At 42.1% G+C, this 18,644-nt stretch overlaps 1 long non-coding RNA gene across 6 annotated transcripts in view; it reads left to right on the forward strand.

Annotated features, from left to right (window-relative positions):
* Positions 1 to 197: 197 nt before the first annotated feature.
* LOC123792971 (uncharacterized) overlaps positions 198 to 18,644 on the forward strand; it is a 55,654-nt gene continuing 37,207 nt past the window's right edge. For all 6 annotated transcript variants that reach the window (XR_015726088.1, XR_015726089.1, XR_015726090.1 and 3 more), the window contains exons 1-2: positions 198 to 675; positions 15,600 to 15,654. This is a non-coding gene — a long non-coding RNA (uncharacterized LOC123792971). The remainder of the gene's footprint in view (positions 676 to 15,599; positions 15,655 to 18,644) is intronic.

Genomic DNA, 18,644 nt, shown 5'->3' on the forward strand with positions numbered 1-18,644 from the left:
CTCCTCCTCCTGCTGCTGCTGCCGCCGCGGCTCGGCGGGGAGAGAAAAGGGCTGGGGCGAAGGTGGGGGTGGCAGTTCCGCAGGGAATGGCTGGCCGGAGGGAGGAGAGGAGGGGACGCCGGGAGGACTCGGTACCGCCCGGCCGAGGCGCCGAGAGCGCGGAGCGGGGGGTGGCAGCGGCGCCAACTCGCGACACTGGGGAGGGGGAGGGGGCAGCCAAACCACCTCCGGAGGCCTAGGGGAGGTGGGACGTGTCCACTGTGGCCTTCACGGGGGAGAAAGGGGTCCGACTAGAAAGAGAGGTCTCTTCGGTCTTGAGGTAAGAGGCCTTCTGTTGATGAACAACTTGCAGAGGTGACGCCAAATGCAGTCGTGAAACGAAATGAAAATGTCAGGCTATCGCTCCGCAAGTAGATAAAAGGAGTGCGGAACCGGGTGAACGCTCCCCCCTTTAGATCTTCGCGCGGTGGTTGCGCCTATCCGGAGCCTGCGCAGTCGCGTCTTCCCAACCGTAGCCTTGGCCGCCTAGACCCCCTCAGCGTCGTCCCACGCCGCTCCCCTCCCCCACTGTCGCGAAGCTCCCGCCCGAGCGGACCACGTGCCGCGAACCGGGCGGGGAGAGACCACTCTTGCACCCCTTCCGGCCTCCTCGAACTCTCCAGGCTGCAGCCCAAGGTCCGTGGGCCGGGTCGCTTAAGGTTTCTCCTTTGTTCATTTGTTCTTTCTTTTTTTTTGCTAATAATTGCTCCGAGGTTCTGACCTGTTAAGGGGATCTATTACAGACAATAAATTGTAGGGTGTACTGCCTGGGTTTGAATGAGTATTTATAGAACGCATTTGCATTGGGGCGTAAAGCACAGTTCTAAGCATTTGCATTTATAGTATTTTCATTGATACCTATATATAGTAGGTACCTGTTAATTCATTTAAGACTCTCCAAAACTCTGGGATTTATTATTTCTATTCCTTCTTTATAAGTGGGGTAGATTAAGGAACTTGGTCCTCTCAACTGTTTGAGGATCTGGGGTTTTAATTCATTCACCCTGTCCCCCAAATCCACACACCCTTACTCCATTATACTGCTGCTGCTGGCTGGACACTGGATGATTGGAGCAGAAAGCTAAAAGAAAGTGCTTTCAAAACTCATGGAAGTTATAAATACCTATGTCTGATCAACAAGTCAACAAACATTTGTCAAGCACCTACTCTAAGCCAACCACATTGCATGTGAAGGGTGGGGGGACTGACAGTTTGCAATATAGTACTCTTATCCCAACTTTATCTTTTATAATTTTCCCCAAATAGCCGAATACACACTCTCTTCCATACCCCATCCAAAAGAAAAGAAAAAAAAAAGCCTTACTGAAGAGGAGCCATTTGGAGCCACTATCAAAAATATCTTCTTTATTTTGCTATTTGACTTCAAAATCCTAAAGGTGTTAAACTTACAACAGCAGTTTTCCTGAATCTCACCCCAAGAAGTTTAAGAAAGTCCAAAGTAACCCCTCCCCTCCCCTCCTGCCAAGTCTTTATTTTTAATAAGCATCCCGTGTAACTGATGCGGCTGGTATAGGAGCAGCAGTGTGAAAAACATTGGTTTAAAGTTAATTATGAGGTATTGACTTTCACAGTTTTACTCTATCAAGTCCCGAATCAACTTGGTAGATTCTGAGAAGAAACTAATATTCTTCTCAGAAACCATGTAGTGAAATCTGAAATGAGACTTTATTTACTTCAGGAAAACTTCCCTGCCTTTCCTACCTCCCTGCCCCCAGGTCTGTTTCTTTGTCCTTCATGTTGTCTGTCCTTGGGACTAGTAGCACTGTAGCTCGACACCATGTTAGGGTTAATCACGACTCCTCTGAGAACTTATCATTAGAATAGAGGACCCTCTGAGAACTTCTCATTAGAATAGAGTTTAACAGGAGGAGGGATTGTCTCCATGCCTATGACACGGGGCAAGTCACTTAAACGTTTTTTGGTCTGAATTGCCTTACCTGTAAAATGAGGCAGTGTTATTTGAAGAATAATTCCTCGTGTGAATATTGAGTGGCTCAAGTAAAATATGGAATCGTTTATATAAACAACGAAGAACTATGTAAACATAAGGATTTATTATGATTATTGTTACAATACTAGTAATAATTTTTGTTTGCATCCACAGTAGATAACCTTGAACATGTGAGAAGCCCGGGCATATATTTTGATTGTTGAGGAACTTGTTATTTATTATTTAATAATTTTTAACTAATAGAAGCAATTATTTTACCCATAGAAACTGGCATTAGAGAAGGATATCTTATTGGTGATAGGAGCAGGCCAAGAGAATTATGTGCCTAAACATCGATAATGAATTTAAGATTATCAGAACTAACATACAATGAGTTATTGAAACCTATTGACAAGTTCTCATTTCATTTACTGTATTCAAACTCATCTCTATCAAACCTTTTCACCATTACAAAAAAGAGTTTTAGACAATATACAGGAGAAGGAAACAGTTGAGAACATGGCTAATTCATAGAATGCGTAACTGAGGATTGTCTTTATTCTTAAACAATCTTTCTTTAGTTTCTTCTCCGTCTATATGAGTCTATAATCTCGAAGATGTTTACTGCTTTGGGATTATTCAATGAAAGGATCTGTTAAACATAAATGGATTATTTAGGCTATATAGAACTGATTGAGTATTTAAAAGCTGTTTAGAAACCAGTTGCCTCAGCTTATGCTAAAAATGAAACCCTGATACCAACTGCAGCAGATAGTCTTAAGTTTTAGTTACTGTAAAGAAATTGTTCATATAAGCTTGTTTCTACTTTAAGGAAATTTAGATTTCTTGGTATTAAATTCTATGTAGCAATTCTGTAAGGTAATACAGAAGGTAGAGAAGTATAGTAACTAACACTAGGGTATTGTCACCAACTAAACCAGCCCCAAGCTGAATTCTGATTTCCTCAGAAGCATGATTCTTATTTTTATCCAGTACTGTAAGCCATGAACAGAAGCACCAAACAGGAAAGATTACAGTGCTATTTGAATTGTGCGTTTGTGTAATAAAATTTAAAACTTCCAATTTTTATTAAAAACACATTTTTGGTTTGTTTTTTAAGATTTATTTATTTGAGAGAGAGTGTGTGTGTGCATGTCGGGGCGAGACAGGGTTGGGGGGTAGGGGCAGAGGGAGAGAGAATCTCAAGCAGACTCTTCTGACCTGAGCCAAAATCAAGAGTCGGACAGACGTTTAACTGACTGAGCCACCCAGATGCCCCCAAAACACATTTTCGAATCATAGCTTGTTTACTAAGTTATTCAGTTACATTAAACCTTTCAAGTCACCCGTTAGCTTGTTAACTGATTAATGCTTCGTTCTTGTCCCTAAAAACAAAGTATTTGATCCAGACCATCTACTTAAACAAATTTTGTAGTAAAATTCTGCATCATTCTGTAGCTTAATTCTTCATCTTTCCTATCTCAAATTTTTTAACTTTCCTTCAAATGTGATGATTACTTCTTTCAACTGAGCACCAACAGTGAACAAATGGAGGGGGACCATCAGGTGAAAAGCCAGATGATGAAGATGGTGGAGCAGGAGGATAGGGACCTGGGTCCTTGAAGACCTCCTTTATATCTGTACCAGACCTGGACTGTCCACCTCTGGACTTCTGGTTACCTGCAGGGGAAAGAAAACCAATTCAAAACAAACATTGGGTTAAGCCACTGTAGTTAGGACTTTGTTAAATGCAGTTGAGTACAATCCTACCTCATGTAAAACAGGAATTAGAGGTTAGTGGCTTCTGGTAATTTCCACTAAGAAATTACAGATTTCTGTTGAGAGACAGCTCTCTTTGGGTTTCTGAATTTCTTGAGAGTGGAGGTACTGAATGCCCTTTTTATCCAAACAATCTATTCAAAGATGTTTGTAGAGTGGACAGCTTTGGGAGATAAAGAAAATGGCTTCCTCTGGAGCAACGGTAGGGGCATGCTTACTACCCATTATAAAGATTCAGTTTCTCTAAATTCAGGGTTCATCTCTTATAATACAATGCACTACAAGCGTAGATGTCATCTGGCCCTCATCCTCATGACCTGTAGGAACTGGGGCTTGGCAGCACAAAAAATAATGCTTATACTCTAGTCACTGCTATTGCTGTGAATAATAAATTATCTTTGTCTTTTAGCATAGGAGTCTTGTGTCTTATACTAGCATCTATGAAACTGTGGTTGGCCAGCTTGTTAGCTTGCAAATAGGGTAAAATCTCAGACCCTTCACATTTCCTCACAGTTTTTGGTGATGAGGTTAAGATGCTGAGAAAGACATAGTTTCCTAAAACAGGAAAGATAAGAGCCTTGTCAACCGATGGAAGTTGAGGGAAATCCATGGGAATTGGTGGCAAACAACTGACCACGTTGTATAATCAATGGGGAATTAAATGGCCTTACACCATATTGCCTGTTGATGAGGAGGAATTGAGGGGTTTCAGGCTGAATACCAGGAAATAGGGGGTTTTTTTTTGTTTGTTTGTTTTTGTTTTTAAGATTCATTTATTTTAAGGGGGTAGAGGGGCAGTGGGAGAGGGAGAGAGAATTTCAAGCAGACTCCGGAGACTTGGGGCTCAATCTCACAAGCCTGAGATCATGACCAGAGACAAAACCAAGAGTCAGACGCTTAACCGACTGCATCACCCAGGAGCCCCAACCAGGAAGTAGGTTTAAAGACAGATGGCTGGACAGTATCCTGCTTGTGTAACTTTTCTCCCTGGGGGGTGGTGGGTGGGGGAGTTCTTCTTCACCATGTTGGAGACACTCTCAACCTCACCTGTGCTTTGAGACTTGGGATCCCCAGCAATTGTAATCAACGCTTTCTGGGGACATGCTGTTCACTCCCAGGACTGTACTTCTTGTCTGGAAGCCAGGCATTAATTTTACTGCTTCCGAGATAACAGTAACTTGCACCCTAGCTGTAGTCATAAGAGATTTTCAAGTATTTAAGGACCCACCAATAGATTGCATAGGCTCCAGATGACAGTGGAGATCTCTCTGAAACAGAGCCACCCTTAGGTACTTGGAGGGACTCCCCAGAGGGATAACTGACTCATTTATGTGCACTCTGTGGTTGGTTATCCTGGTGATGTGCGTCAGTCAGAAAAGATGGTAAGAAGTTTGTCCCTGAGTTTAGCTAGAGTGATTAGTGATGCCATCTAAGCCTTAGAAGGCAGTTAGGTCTGCCTCAACTCACTGGCCAGAGTTGTTATAGATAATAGAATTGCCCTAGATGGCAGATTTTGAACCATCCTTAATACATCCGCCGAACCTGGATTAATGCCTCCGACCAGATAGGAAGGTCAAATCAGACCCAGGAGGAGAAAACCAGTGGCTTTCTAAGGTAGACCCTGATGGTTTATGAGATTTCAGGAACCTGGGGGCGTGATTGAGGTCAATACGACAGATTGGTCTCATCCTTTCACTTGGCTATTGGTGACAGGGCCTTCATTAAATGCTGTATGAGACAAATTGAATGACATCTCTGCCAGTCAGATTAATCAGAGTGGTCAACAGGGTTATATATCCATGCGAAAATTTCAGGTCTGTCAAGAATGTGCAGGGTGGATTGTTAGAAGACACTAGTCCCCGCACAGTCTTGCTGAGTGTCCTGCACGTTCTTGGTGAGTATGCTAGATTGCAAGGCCTCTCTGTCTCCTGACACTGAGCAGCTTCTAAAGCTAGTCACATAGATGCCTAACTAGGAAGGTGACCATATCATGACTAATGGGTAACTACTAACTATTCACTCCCAGGGTAGGAGAGACTGGCTTCTTGCTGCCTGCGAAGAAATCTGGGTCCTTGGTCCTGGGTTTCTCTTTCGCAGTGCAACCCACTCTGTGAACATTGTCATCTGGGTCCATTATGTATTTTTTCTGGGACTTAGGGGGGCAAGAGCAACTGACACAAATAGGCTGATGCTCATGCAGCTTGCTGTGCTGTGAGCAGGAAAACACCTTGTGTCTGATCCAGGAGTCTCCTGACTTTAGCCAGAGTCCATGAAACCAACAGGTTAACTTAATTAGCTTGCAAGAGGGGATAAAATCTCCATGGCTTGACAGTGACCATATAATGCCGAAGTGTTATTAGCAATGAGAAATGTTTCCTTATACTGTGAACCCACAGATATTTCCAGCTGAGGGTGCATTCTAGATTCTTCTTTCCGATCTTGAGGGAGAAATGTAAAAATTCCTAGAAAACTGCACATCAGCTTCAGATGGGTTTAATGGGGAAACTGCGTCAGATTGGTAGTTAGCAGAGGAAAATTGATATGCTTTTATCCCATCTGTGCTAATGTGAAAACAAAGAAGTTGAGGTATTAAACAAAAGCACTTAAATAGAACCACAAATTATTGCGGATTCAGTATCTTTTTCACGTGAGCATGGATAGGTAATGCTCACAATCCAGAACGGATATTACATAGCAGCAGTGAAGGTTAGATTATGCCAGCTGACTTTTTCTTCACCTTCTCTTGCTCTTTTCTAACTGACCTTTTTTTTTCTTTTTCTAGTTCTATTGAGATATAATGGACCTATGACCCTTTTCATCCAAATTTTGCATTGCCATGCCCCAAGAGATTACCACACTTCCCTTCAAAGAGCAGCGGGCTCCGCCTGAGTGTGTGTAATGGCAGAGACTGCATTGTTTAGTGCCGTTCTTTTTCCTACAATGAAGTCTCATTTTCTAAAGCATTACAGTATCACTATAGACTCTGGTCTTACTTGAGCTAGGGGCAAATTTGCTTCACAGGATGTTCACAGTTGATGGCCTGGTATCAAATTTTGCCACCTTGCTTTACAGGAATAATTTGATACTAGTTTTATAGTTTATCTGTTGATATAATAAATATTTACATTTGTTGGTATATTAATATGTTAAAAAACATTCATCAGGCAAAACTTTAAAAACAGGATGTTAAGGCTTGGGTTTTTTTTTTCTTCTTCTTCTTTTCCCTCCATCGGTTGCTTTATAATTTGCTTTGATTGCATTTCATTTGTGATCGTATGTTAATTAGCCAAACACATTTTTCGTTTTTTCTTAAGCTTAAGCAACCAGTGTTTATATGAGGTTTGGCTCAAGAAAAGATCTTGCTTAAAAATAAGACAAATAGGGGCGCCTGGGTGGCTCACTCGTTAAGTGTCTGCCTTTGGCTCAGGGCGTGATCCCGGAGTCCTGGGATGGAGCCCCCTATCAGGCTCCTATGCTGGGAGTCTGCTTCTTCCTCTCCCACTCCCCCTGCTTGTGTTCCCTCTCTCGCTGGCTGTCTCTCTCTGTCAAATAAATAAATAAATAAATCTTAAAAAAAAAAGACAAATAATATCTAAATTCATATAGCATTTTTCCTAACCCTTCTTCCCTAACTCTCCACCTTTATCCTCCACCATCCTATATGCAATTTATATCTTAGCATCTATATTTTTTCTGGTTCATATTTATCTCTCTTTACAAAATTATAAGATCCTTCAGGGCATGTATATTAGTTTACTAGAGCTGCCATAACAAAATACCATGGACTAGGTGGCTTAAACAATAGAAATTTATTTTCTCACAGTTTTGGAGGCTGGAAGTCCAAGATTAAGGTGTTGGTAGGTTTTCTTCTGAAGCCTCTCTCTTTAGCTTGCAGATGGCTGCCTTCTCACTGTGTCCTCACATGATCATCTCTTTGTTTTGTCCATGTCCTAACCTCCTCTTCTTTTATAAGGGTTGGATTAGGACCAACCCTAACAGCCCCATTTTAACTCAGTCACCTTTCTAAAAGGCCTAGCTCCAAATATAGTGGCATTTAGAATTTCTAGGAGTGAGGGCATCAACATATGAATTTTGAGGCAACACAAGTCAATTCATAACAGGAGGGAAACTTGTCTTGTATGTCTTCAGATTTGGGATGACTGATGTAAATGTACACCTCATTATGTTATAAAATTAATCCAGGCTTTGTAGTACATCAGAATAGTCCCACTTATGCTCTAACTACTCTATAAAATATATCAAAACAATTTCCTTTGAATCTTCCTAGACAAGAGGATTACATTGGTCAGGGTTCTTGGTTGCCAATTCTGGTTACAATAAACAAAAAGAAATGCACTAGAAGGGTATAGGTAGTTCACAAAATTGGTGGGAAAGCCAGAGGACAGGCTTGGAGAATTGACAGCAATCAACCAGTAAGACAGATGATAAAACATAGCTAAATATCTTCATGTGTGGGGTCTGGTTACAATGTTGCTTCCTCAGTGGGCATTGGAAACTGTCGTTGCTAGCATGACCAACCCCAGCTCAAGACCGTGGAGTCAGCTGCCGCTGTCATGCCAGGGTCACGCACTGTCTCTGCCTTCTCTGTGTATTTACTTCAATACAAAAGTCGTGAGCAGGAGCATCTAATAAATGGTTCTTAGGTTATATGCTCTAGCTGTCAGGAATCAATGGGAGGCAAGTGTGGTGTTTTCGGTGGAAGATGGGAGCTTGGCTTCCGTTAAAATGAACCAATGGCAGATTGCCCAAACATAAGAAGAGAGTCAAAATGCCAGTCAGTCCAAAAACGTCCACCTCAGATGTTAGCATCTTGGTAACAAATGACATATAATTAACTCTGATGGTTGTTTCTGTCTTATACTGAAGGTCTTGTCTTTCATTTCATAAAATAATTTGGAAAACTTAATTTTTCTTATCTAAATGAGAAAATGAGTTGATTGTTTAGAAACTAAAGAAAAATTATTGTTTATCTCAGACATCAGATCTAACTTTGGTTATTGTGATGGTTAATTTTATATGTCAATTTGGCTGGACCACAGTGCTCAGAGATGTGGCCAAATAATATTCTGGATGTTTCTGAATGATGGTTAGCTTTATGTGTCAATTTAACTGGGCCACAAGGTGCCCAGATATTTGGTTAAACATTATTCTGGGTCTTTCTGTGAGGGTGTTTCTAGATGAGGTTAACATTTGAATCAGTTGATTGAGTAAAGCAGATTGCCCTCCATAATGTGGGTGGGCCTCAGCCAATTAGTTGAAGTTTCTAAATGACAGTAAAGATTGACTTTCTCCTGAGCAAGAGAGAATTCTGCCAGCAGATGGCCTTCAGACTTGAACTGCAATATTGACTTCTCCTGGGTCTCTAGCCTGATGGCGTTTGGACTTGAAATACAGCATCAATTCTTCCCTGGCTCTCCAGCCTGCTAACCCACCCTGCAGATTTTGGGCATGCCAGTCTCCATGATTGCAGGAGCTAATTTCTTAAAATAAGCCTCTTTTTATAGATACACACATCTTATTCATTCTGTTTCTCTGGAGAACCCTGACTAATAAAAGCATAAAGATAGAATGGATACTATGTCACTGAAGAATAAGCTGTGTGTTGCCGGGCTGAAATATGGCCGACCACAGCTCTCTTATGTTGATGCTTTCTTTCCGCTATTAAGACACTAATAGAAACTAAAGAAGAAAATAACTGAATAGGTAATTCAGTTTTTATATTTTGCTGCTTTTCCCTCTACACTGTATTTCCAAGTACTTTAAAAGTACTTATAACAGGCAATAAAGATTTTTGCTACTCCCAATGGAAAATTATTCAGTATCTTTATAATAAAGATTTATCAGAATTTAGCTTAGCTCATTTTGCTCTATTAAACACATTTTTCCCATTAAATTATTTCCTTGATTACTCACTGCGTTCCATTACATTACTGCCAACACTCATTGGCTAGGTAGAATGGAAGCAGGATTAATTATTCACCTTGCTTTTATTTCCTCATTTAACTATTATTCTAAAACTTTAAGGTAATAGGAAATAACCTAAAATTATAGATTCCCCAAAAGTTAATTTGTGAATTGAACTTTGGTATATTAAAATTGTATATTAAATAATTTAAAAAGTAACCTTGATGGCATTTTCTGATTATAAAAGTGCTTGCCCTGGGAACTTAGTTGGCGCCTAGCAAAATTCTAATGAATTTTTCTTTCCCTCTTTGTCCCTTCCTCCTTTCTTTCTTTTTCTGTTTCTTTCTGAACTATCTATTCTTTTCTTTCTTTTTCTTTTTCTTTCTGTTTTTTAAGATTTTATTTATTTATTTGACAGAGAGAGACAGTGAGAGAGGGAACACGAGCAGGGGGAGTGGGAGAGGGAGAAGCAGGCTTCCCACTGAGCAGGGAGCCTGATGCAGGGCTGGATCCCAGACCCTGGGATCATGACTGAGCCACCCAGGCGCCCCTGAACTATCTATTCTTTTCAGGCTGTTTTGCTAACATCATAGTTACGATCCTAGAATGGTTTCTTATAATGTGAATTTTTGTGCATTTTATGAATTTTGATCCCTAAAAATTTGGAATGTATTCTATTGGGAAAAAGTGTTGAAGCCCTTTATGTAGTATGATTATTCTATATTTCAAATCAAAAATGTTTAATGACAGCTTTATAATTTTCTGATTAGTGTTCATATTCGGAAAAAGAACTGTGCTATTGATAATAATCATAATATAAAGGCCCTGTGATGTACAGCAATCCTCTCTTATCAGCACAATTACAATTTCTTATTGACCAGATCAATTAGTCCAAATTAACTAGGTAAGCTAGTAAGGCCTGACACCTACCCGTTGCCACCATTGTGAAACTGACTGCCTCCAGGCCCCGTGCTAGTTTGAAATGGATTAGCACTTGCAACTAAAGTTGATGCATAAAACTTTGAATTATATAGAATTTGAGCTTTGTTTTATGTGTAGTTCTACAGAAAAATAAGAAAATATAAACCAGTCAAAAAAATCATCTATCATTCATCTCTTTCTAGCCTGAAATAACCCTTTAACATTTTGTTGCATATACTGTCCTACTTTTTTAATGCAAATAAAGCTATGTAAGCACGTAAGAAAATACATTATAAAACAAAAATAGTTTTATCAAAACTGTTTATACACTGTCTTATGTGCATATACTGTTTTAAACTTACCTTTTCTCTCTTAGTAATACGTTTGTATATAAATAAATGCAAAGCTATTTTATGAATAAAGATTTGTTAGATTTTTAAAAATCTCTGGCTCATATAAAACCATGCCTTCTTTAAATCTATTATAATGGATCTTTGTGCATTTGTCCAATATTTACCTTACAGAGCTTTTGATATATGGTTATCTATGTTTAGGTCCGTTAGAATTACATTATAAAACTCTGCCTTTATCAAACATGAGGGAAATTTTAGCTGTGGTTTTTGTATGTACCACATTTTTCCTTTTCTCTTCTGGTTCTTTACGTGAACTACACCTTGTAACATCCTACGCTGCCCCCCATCTTGGGCCATGATCCTGGAAGAGTTGTAAGTCACATGGCTTCCCTCCTCCCCTCCCAGGCATGTGCTTGTGATCCAAATTGGACCAGACTATTCCCCCAGACTTGCTGATAGAGCAAATTGAGAGACTTACTCTATCTGCTCTTGGCTGTCTTCCCTGGCATTAAGGAGAAGGCTGTTTGTACAAAGAGTGACTTGAGAGAAATAAAGACGGAAGTAGAAAAGTAATACATGATACGTAGGAAGGGAGGAAGGACGGAAAAAAGGAAAGAAGGAAGGAAGGAGATATTTGAGCCTCTGTATCTAGCCATGTCTGAAAGTTAGAACTACCTCTTGGACTCCCCAGCTGTAATAAGCCAATAAATTCCTTTTTTTTCCCTTAAACTAGTTGATTTAGATCTCTGTCATAACCAGAAGAGTCTTGACAATACATTGAAGCCTTATAAAAAATAAGAGTTATAAAGATTTATCAGTCTTATAAATAAATTATTTTAATAGTTATACACACATTTATTTTCTATCATGTGGTCCACTCTTTTAAAACACAGAATTTCTGCTCTCAAGCTTACATGACACTAGTCTCTATCTATTCAAACATCCAACTTTGCGGAAATTCTGCCCCTTAACAGAAACATGATTTTTTTTCAGAGACTGAAAATTTGGCTTAAAAAACTAAAAAGTTTGTATGGTTTTACATTTCAAAATGTTATTCTATAATATTCTTTTAAATGCTTCTCAGTGCAATGATAATATGATTTCAATTATAAAAATTCACTTTACTCATAACTTAAGAACACAGAATTATGCAAAGGGACTGTTACATAACTTTGTTTTGCAGTTGCATTTTTCCCATTCATGAGAACTCACCCAGTTGTATTTTCATCATCTTTTCCTGGCACTGGCTTAGTTTGTGACACAGTTGTTGCACAGGAGCGTACAAAGTGAAGGATTGGCATCACCTTATAAACTCAGGATACAAACACTGTCACGTCTTTTTTCCCCACTTTCTCGTTTGAAAACCCACCTACCATATTTAATAGGAAACATAATGTCTCCTTAAGATCTTTTCTCCCAAATTGTTCAAGACCTGTGGGAGATGACTGAGTTCAGAGGTTAATCCTGGCTAGTGGCGATGGCCCTGATGCCCGCAATAGCTCTCGATTGCCACAAGGTGTCACAAAAGGAGGAGCTTGCGCACTGATAGCTGCTGCCAGAGTCCCTTGCTGGTCCAAACCCCTGTGCAGCATCCGTGACACCTCTGTAGTTTACCCCCATTCCCCGATGAGCACCCACTCTTTCCCAAAGCACAACCAGCCTATAAGTGTTGTTAGATTCAGAGAAGCTTCTAGAAGCAAGTATTGCCTGTGCCCGAACCAGCCCCATTCCCTAAACATTTATGTCCTTTCCTTCTTTGGGGGGTTTTTCTCAGGAAGAGCTTTGACATAATTTTAAACTTTCAGAATAGTTGCAAAGATACAATGAGAAAATTCCGTATACCGTTCTTGCAGATTTGCCAATTATTTCCGCATACACTCTTCTTTTTCTGAACCATTTAAAAGTAGGTTGGAAACATTCCCCGTCTGTATTTCCTAAGGAGTAAGAATTCCCCTATATAACTAAAGTAGAATTATCAAAATTAGGAGATAAAATAGTTATTTAATGCTGTTATCTAATCCAGAGTCTATGTTAAAATTTCTACAACTATCCCAATAAGACTTTTATAGTTATTCCCTCTTCCCTCCCTGCCCCAGATTAAGATGCAATCCAGGATCATATATAACATGTAGTTGAAATGCCTGTTTCATTTCCTTTAATTTGAAACAGTTCTTCAACCTTGTTTTGGTCTTTCTTTATCTTGCCATTTTTAAATACAGACCAGTTATTTTATAGAATATCTTTCTCTTTGTGTTTATCTGATGTTTCTTGTTATTAAATTTCTTTTTCTTTTTTTCTTTTCTTTTCTTTTTTCTTTTCTTTTTTTTTTTTTTTTTTTTGCAGAAATACCACTGAAGTGATGTTGTGTCTTTGTCAGTGCATTATATCTGGAGACACATAATATCTATTTTCCTCATTACTGGTCGTGTTAACTGGTTTGTTAACTTGGTTAAGGTAATGTCCACCAGGTTTCTCCACTACATAGTTTTTTATTTTTCCCCTTGTAAGTAAGTTGTTTGTGAGGAGATAGTTTGAGATTCTCCCTGTGGCTGCTTAGTGTTTCTCATAGCATAGTGGCTGAGTTCTATGAATGAACATACTAAGAGAGCAAAGTAAAAAAACATGACATTGTTACGATCTTGCCTCGGAAGTCCAATACCTCAGAATTCACTTCTATGGCAATTTCTCAGATGAGACAACCACAAAGGTGCGCCCCAATTCCAGGCTTGGGGTGTAGAGCTCTCTACATAATGGGTAGAATGTCGAGGTCCCCTTTAAGATAGAAATCATTGCAAGTGTTGGCAGCCATTTTTGAGAGATGCTGTCTGGCACACTGGGCAGCACCATGCCTCCTGCCCTTTCCTCCAAGCAGTACCGGCCCTCCCACTGTGTGGTTAGTCCGTTTAATTGTAGGCCTCTGAGAACCCTGGCCTTAACCTCCAGTGGATTTGTTGGGGACCTCATCGTCTTGTGTGTCCCTTGCTGCCACCCAGGGCAGCCGTGCAGGTGAGAGGTGGCACACTCCTGTGAGCCGCGTTGGCAAAGAAGAGAACACAGACAAAAAAGGACCCTCCTCTTGCCGTCTGTCCCTGAGCCACGTACAAAGAATGGTTGATTTTTAATCTCTTTGCTCTTGGGTTGCCATTGGAGGCCACTTTTATGCTCTGGTGCTGGATCTGTCACAGATTTAAGGTGACCTCAAACTAATCTCTGAGGACAATGGATGGTTACTAGCTAGCTTTATCTTTGTGTAAATAATCCCCTGAAGTTTTCCAAAATGAATGTCTCCATCCCCAGGAACTAAAACTGCCCTTAACTGCACAAAAAGCCATTCCCTGGCTGAAAAGTAAGTATCTTAACAAGTTTTCCTTGAAGAAGCATCGCACACTACAGGGTCAGAAATTTGGAACTGGCCTTGGGATTGGGTGAAGATCAAGCTGTCTGTGATAGAATTCCAAGTGATGGGATTCAGAGGTCCTCGTGAAGTTTCCCAGAACCCCTCCCATCCTGGTCACCCTTCCTCGGGCAGGTGCTGTGTGGATGCTAAACCCCAGGTGCTGAGTCAGGTGTGGAGCGGAACCTAGTTAATGGGTAAGGGGAGCCCAGTGGTCAGCAGCCGAAGCTCCAAGGCTCTGAAATATTTCTAATACTAAAAATAAAAACAAAGGCAGTAGGGAGAGTTTGTAAGAATGAACTGGACGCTGCAGGGGGAGTCCTTCTCATGCCTTAGTGGGCTTCCTCCAGATAAATTCAGTTGGCAGAGAAGAGGAAGTTCTTCTTAAGTGATGGCAGACCTGGAAACGTGTGTGCCACCACTTGCCACCCAGAGTTGCCTAAAAATAAGGGACAAAACGGCTTCAAAACTGCTTTGTTATGGTTCCAGGCACTCTTCAGTGTTGTGTGTAAACTCAGTGCACTGCTCTTTTCTGGCACACATTCACCTGCTGGGGCCCATGCTAGGGCCATCACCTGTCCTCTGTCGCTTACGAGAGACTTCGAAATGGTGGTGATAAAGGGGGTTCTCAGGAATTCCCCGGCTGGTGTCCCATGGCTTCAGCTTCCATTTCCGCCCATACATGTGGAGGATGATGCCAGGCAGCAGGTTGAAGAAGAGCTTGGAGAGCCGTGGGCAGTTTAGGAAGATGCTCCCATGTGCCTGCCCTGCCTTCTTCCTGTCTGCCACCGCCGTGCACTTGTGGCACCTTTGAGAAGGTCACATCATCAGAGGAAGCACTGTCGGTCATGGGCCATCTGGAGGGCAGGGACTCCTATGGCCTTACAGTTATTGAGTTCCACGAACTTACACCTTTTTACAGCAGGTGCGGCATTTCCGTGAGGGAGCTCCCCGTGGGCTACCCAAGGAAGCACTTTCTCTTTGAGTTTCTAACCCTTGCTGTTTTAGACCATACCTAGCTAGCAGCCTTGATTCTTTTCTTGATCTCTGATCCTTCTACAAGGTGGGTTCTGCCAGGAATCCAGCCTAGATCGACACATGCGTGCCACCAAGGCCTGGCCTGTGACAGAGATGAATATATATACAGAGTCAGCCCTGGGCCAGGTGTACGTGTGCCCCTTCAGGTAATCTCACAACGGTTCTGTGAAAAACAGCAATATTTTGTCTCCTTTTGCAGATAAGAAAACTGAGGCTCCCAGAGGCAAAATCACCTGTGCCAAGTCTCACCAGAGGTGAGTGATCAGGCCACGATGAGAACCCCCGCCTTTCTGGCTCCAGAGCTAGTGCTTCTGCATTACTCATCTGCTTGCTGAGCCCCCAAAGGCCATCATGCCTTTCACAGCCGCTCTCCGGTGGTCGGGCCTGGAGCTCCTTCCCCCAACCCTGTTGGCAGCTGGCTAGGTTTTTCTTCGACTTTAATGGGCCCTTGGACGACAGAGTGGTTAGCTAAGTGACTCCAGCTATTGGAGCTATCCAGAATGACCTGCTGCAGTTTTCCCCTTGCCAGTTCCAGTCAACGTTCATACCCCTACACTGACTCCAAGTTCCCTGTGCTCTACTCCGCTGCCCACTGCCGTTTGGTTCCCCCCTTCTATGTTCTCACCAGGCTGCTGCTGATGTCCACCACATTCTGGGCTAAAATCCTTAAGAATTATGACATTTAAGGTCCAAACTGACCACAAAACTCAATGTGCAATGAAGATATGAAGTAGCTACCAGAAAAGTGAATGCAATTACCGACTGCATTAAGAAAAAATTGTGTCTGGTGCAGGTTTTGGAGTTTTGAACTTATGAGCCATTCATAGATAATTCTGTAACAGTGTAGACTGGGCGCTCAAGGAGTCACCAAGTAAAAGTGGGAGGAGAAGGTGGAGAGAGACTGCTGACTCCGAAAGGCTGGGAGGAGATGACCTTTGAAATGAGCCCTAAAGTATCGGTAGAACTGATAGGTGGAGACGGAGGTCAGACATTCCAGGCTGGGTTAATGGCAGGAGCAAAGAAACAGGAAAAATTCATGGCATATGTGTGCAACCGAAAGAGGGATACCTGGGAGGAAATCAAAGCTTAATTAAAAAAAAAAATGAGGTCAGGTCATTACAGACTTTTAATACCGCCATTATTTACTAGGTAGGCAATTAAGAAGTTGGCATTCTGGCTTTTCTTGCTTAGCAATCAGTCATTTGTGAGTTTGGAAGATTGTCTCAACCCTGAGAGGCTGTTCAGGTCTGGATGAGCTGAAAGTATCAACATTGCCACGTGTGAGGCTGAGAGTCGGACCAGGATTTGTGGCGACCTCAGGGACGTGCTGTGAGCTGTCTCGGGTGTCCTCTCTGGGGAGGGTCAGCTGTGAGTCCATCGGACGGAGTGTCTAGCTAGCCAGCCAAGTGGGCTCCAGGCAAGGAGTGCTTTCCCCAAACATTTCTTAGTAGTTAGGACTTCTTTACTACAAGTAACAGGGGCCTCTACAAAAGAAGAATTTATTTTAAAAATTCAGGGGTGTGTCACAAACCAAAGGGCTAACAGCAATTCTGTTCTAGGATTTAGGAATACATCGGGATCAAGGGCGGCTGGGATAGGAGCCAGGATTAGGGCTTTCTCATCTCATTGTTTTCTTCAAGTCTGCTTTATTCCTCTCTCTCTGAAGACTGGCCTCTTCTGCCTCTCCCATCCCCCTGCAGGAAACATGGCCAGCCACAGCTCCTGAATCCACCCACAGAGAGACTGATTCTCGGTCATTTGCCGAGCATCTAGGAAAGGATTCATTTTGGTACAGTGCTCACCCCAAGTTTAATCAACCGTGGCCAATAAAGAGGAAAAATCATTTGAACCTAGTTATGCAGAGCCCCCCGAGTAAGCTTGTGGTGGGAGAAAGGCAAGCCCAGTGAAGACAACATGGGAGCTGCCCATCACCCCCCTTCCAGAGCCAGGCTGTGCAGGACGTGGGCCCTGGCCACAAGTGGTTCATGGTAAATCTACATTTCTCAGAATTAAAAGTTCAGGTCCGCAGTCACATTGGCCTCACTCCAAGTGCTCAATAGCCTCGCGTGGCTAATGGCTACTGTATTTGGAGGCACACGTGGAACATTTCCATCATGCAGACATTTCTGTTGGACACCTGTCATGTAGAATGTAGCGTTTCTGGTTCTAGCAGCAAAAGCCTTAAGCATTCCAGCTACTGCAAACAGCCAATTTTTTTAGGTTTGTTGGTAGAGATGGCCAGTTGCTCCCCAACGCTCCGCTCCCTTTCATCGGGTAGAGATGTCGCTGGAAGGTGGCTGTCCAGCCAGGACTGTATCCTCCAGCCCTTCCTGCATCCAGATGTGGCCATGTGACTAGTTCTCGCCAATGGAATAAGAGACTTATGTCACCCCCCAGGTGGTATTTGAAAAACAATCTGCACCTTCCCTGCTCTCTTACTCCCCTCTGAATGGGAAGGATTCCATAGTTTTAGGGATTGGTGGAGCCACAGGATGCAGGGAGCATGGATCTCTGAGCTACTTACTGCACGAAGTCCAATCGCCGCCGATGATGATAATCTGCAATGGACTGGATGTGAGAAAACTAGCCGCTGACATTTTGGAGCTTATTTGTTCCAGCATCTGTCTAGCGTTACTCTAGTGGATACCTAGTTAACTTCCTTACATCCTCAACCTCCTTGCCTTAAATTCCATCTCCTGCTGCACCTTTAAGGGTCCGGTTCTGTAGCCTCTGGAAGAGGCTGCTCATTCGCCCTCCATCCAGAGGCCATGGGGCTGAGAGATGGTATTGGCATTTTCTTAACTCCTCATTGTATCTTTCAGACCACTTCACCTTTGAAATTAATGCCATCCAACTTTTCCTAGTCAGTGCTTAGCACATAGATTTGGCATTGTCCTTGTTATATAGTCAGTGCTCAGGGAGAGAGAATTTGAGGATGAAAGGGAATATCAGCACTGGGTCAGTGTCTGTAGCAACCAGAAGAAATGTATGAAGTTGGGTGCACATCAAATTCTCTGATTACCAAGAGGAAAAACACTAATTCCCTCCCGGACTAATCTCTTGTTAGTTTCACTCCTTTTCTCTCCACTCACCAGTTGCCTCAGCTATACCATTGCTACAGAGGGTAGCCAAGGGGGATGCAGCATAAGACCTCAGGGTTGAAAAGCCTACCCCAAGAAGACCAAAGACCCAAAGTAGCAGAAATCCCTAATGTTTACATACATCCAAGGTATAATGTTTGTGT

Source organism: Ursus americanus, chromosome 11 (assembly GCF_024610735.1).
Source record: "Ursus americanus isolate L20-20 chromosome 11, mUrsAme1.1.p, whole genome shotgun sequence".
NCBI lineage: Eukaryota > Metazoa > Chordata > Mammalia > Carnivora > Ursidae > Ursus > Ursus americanus.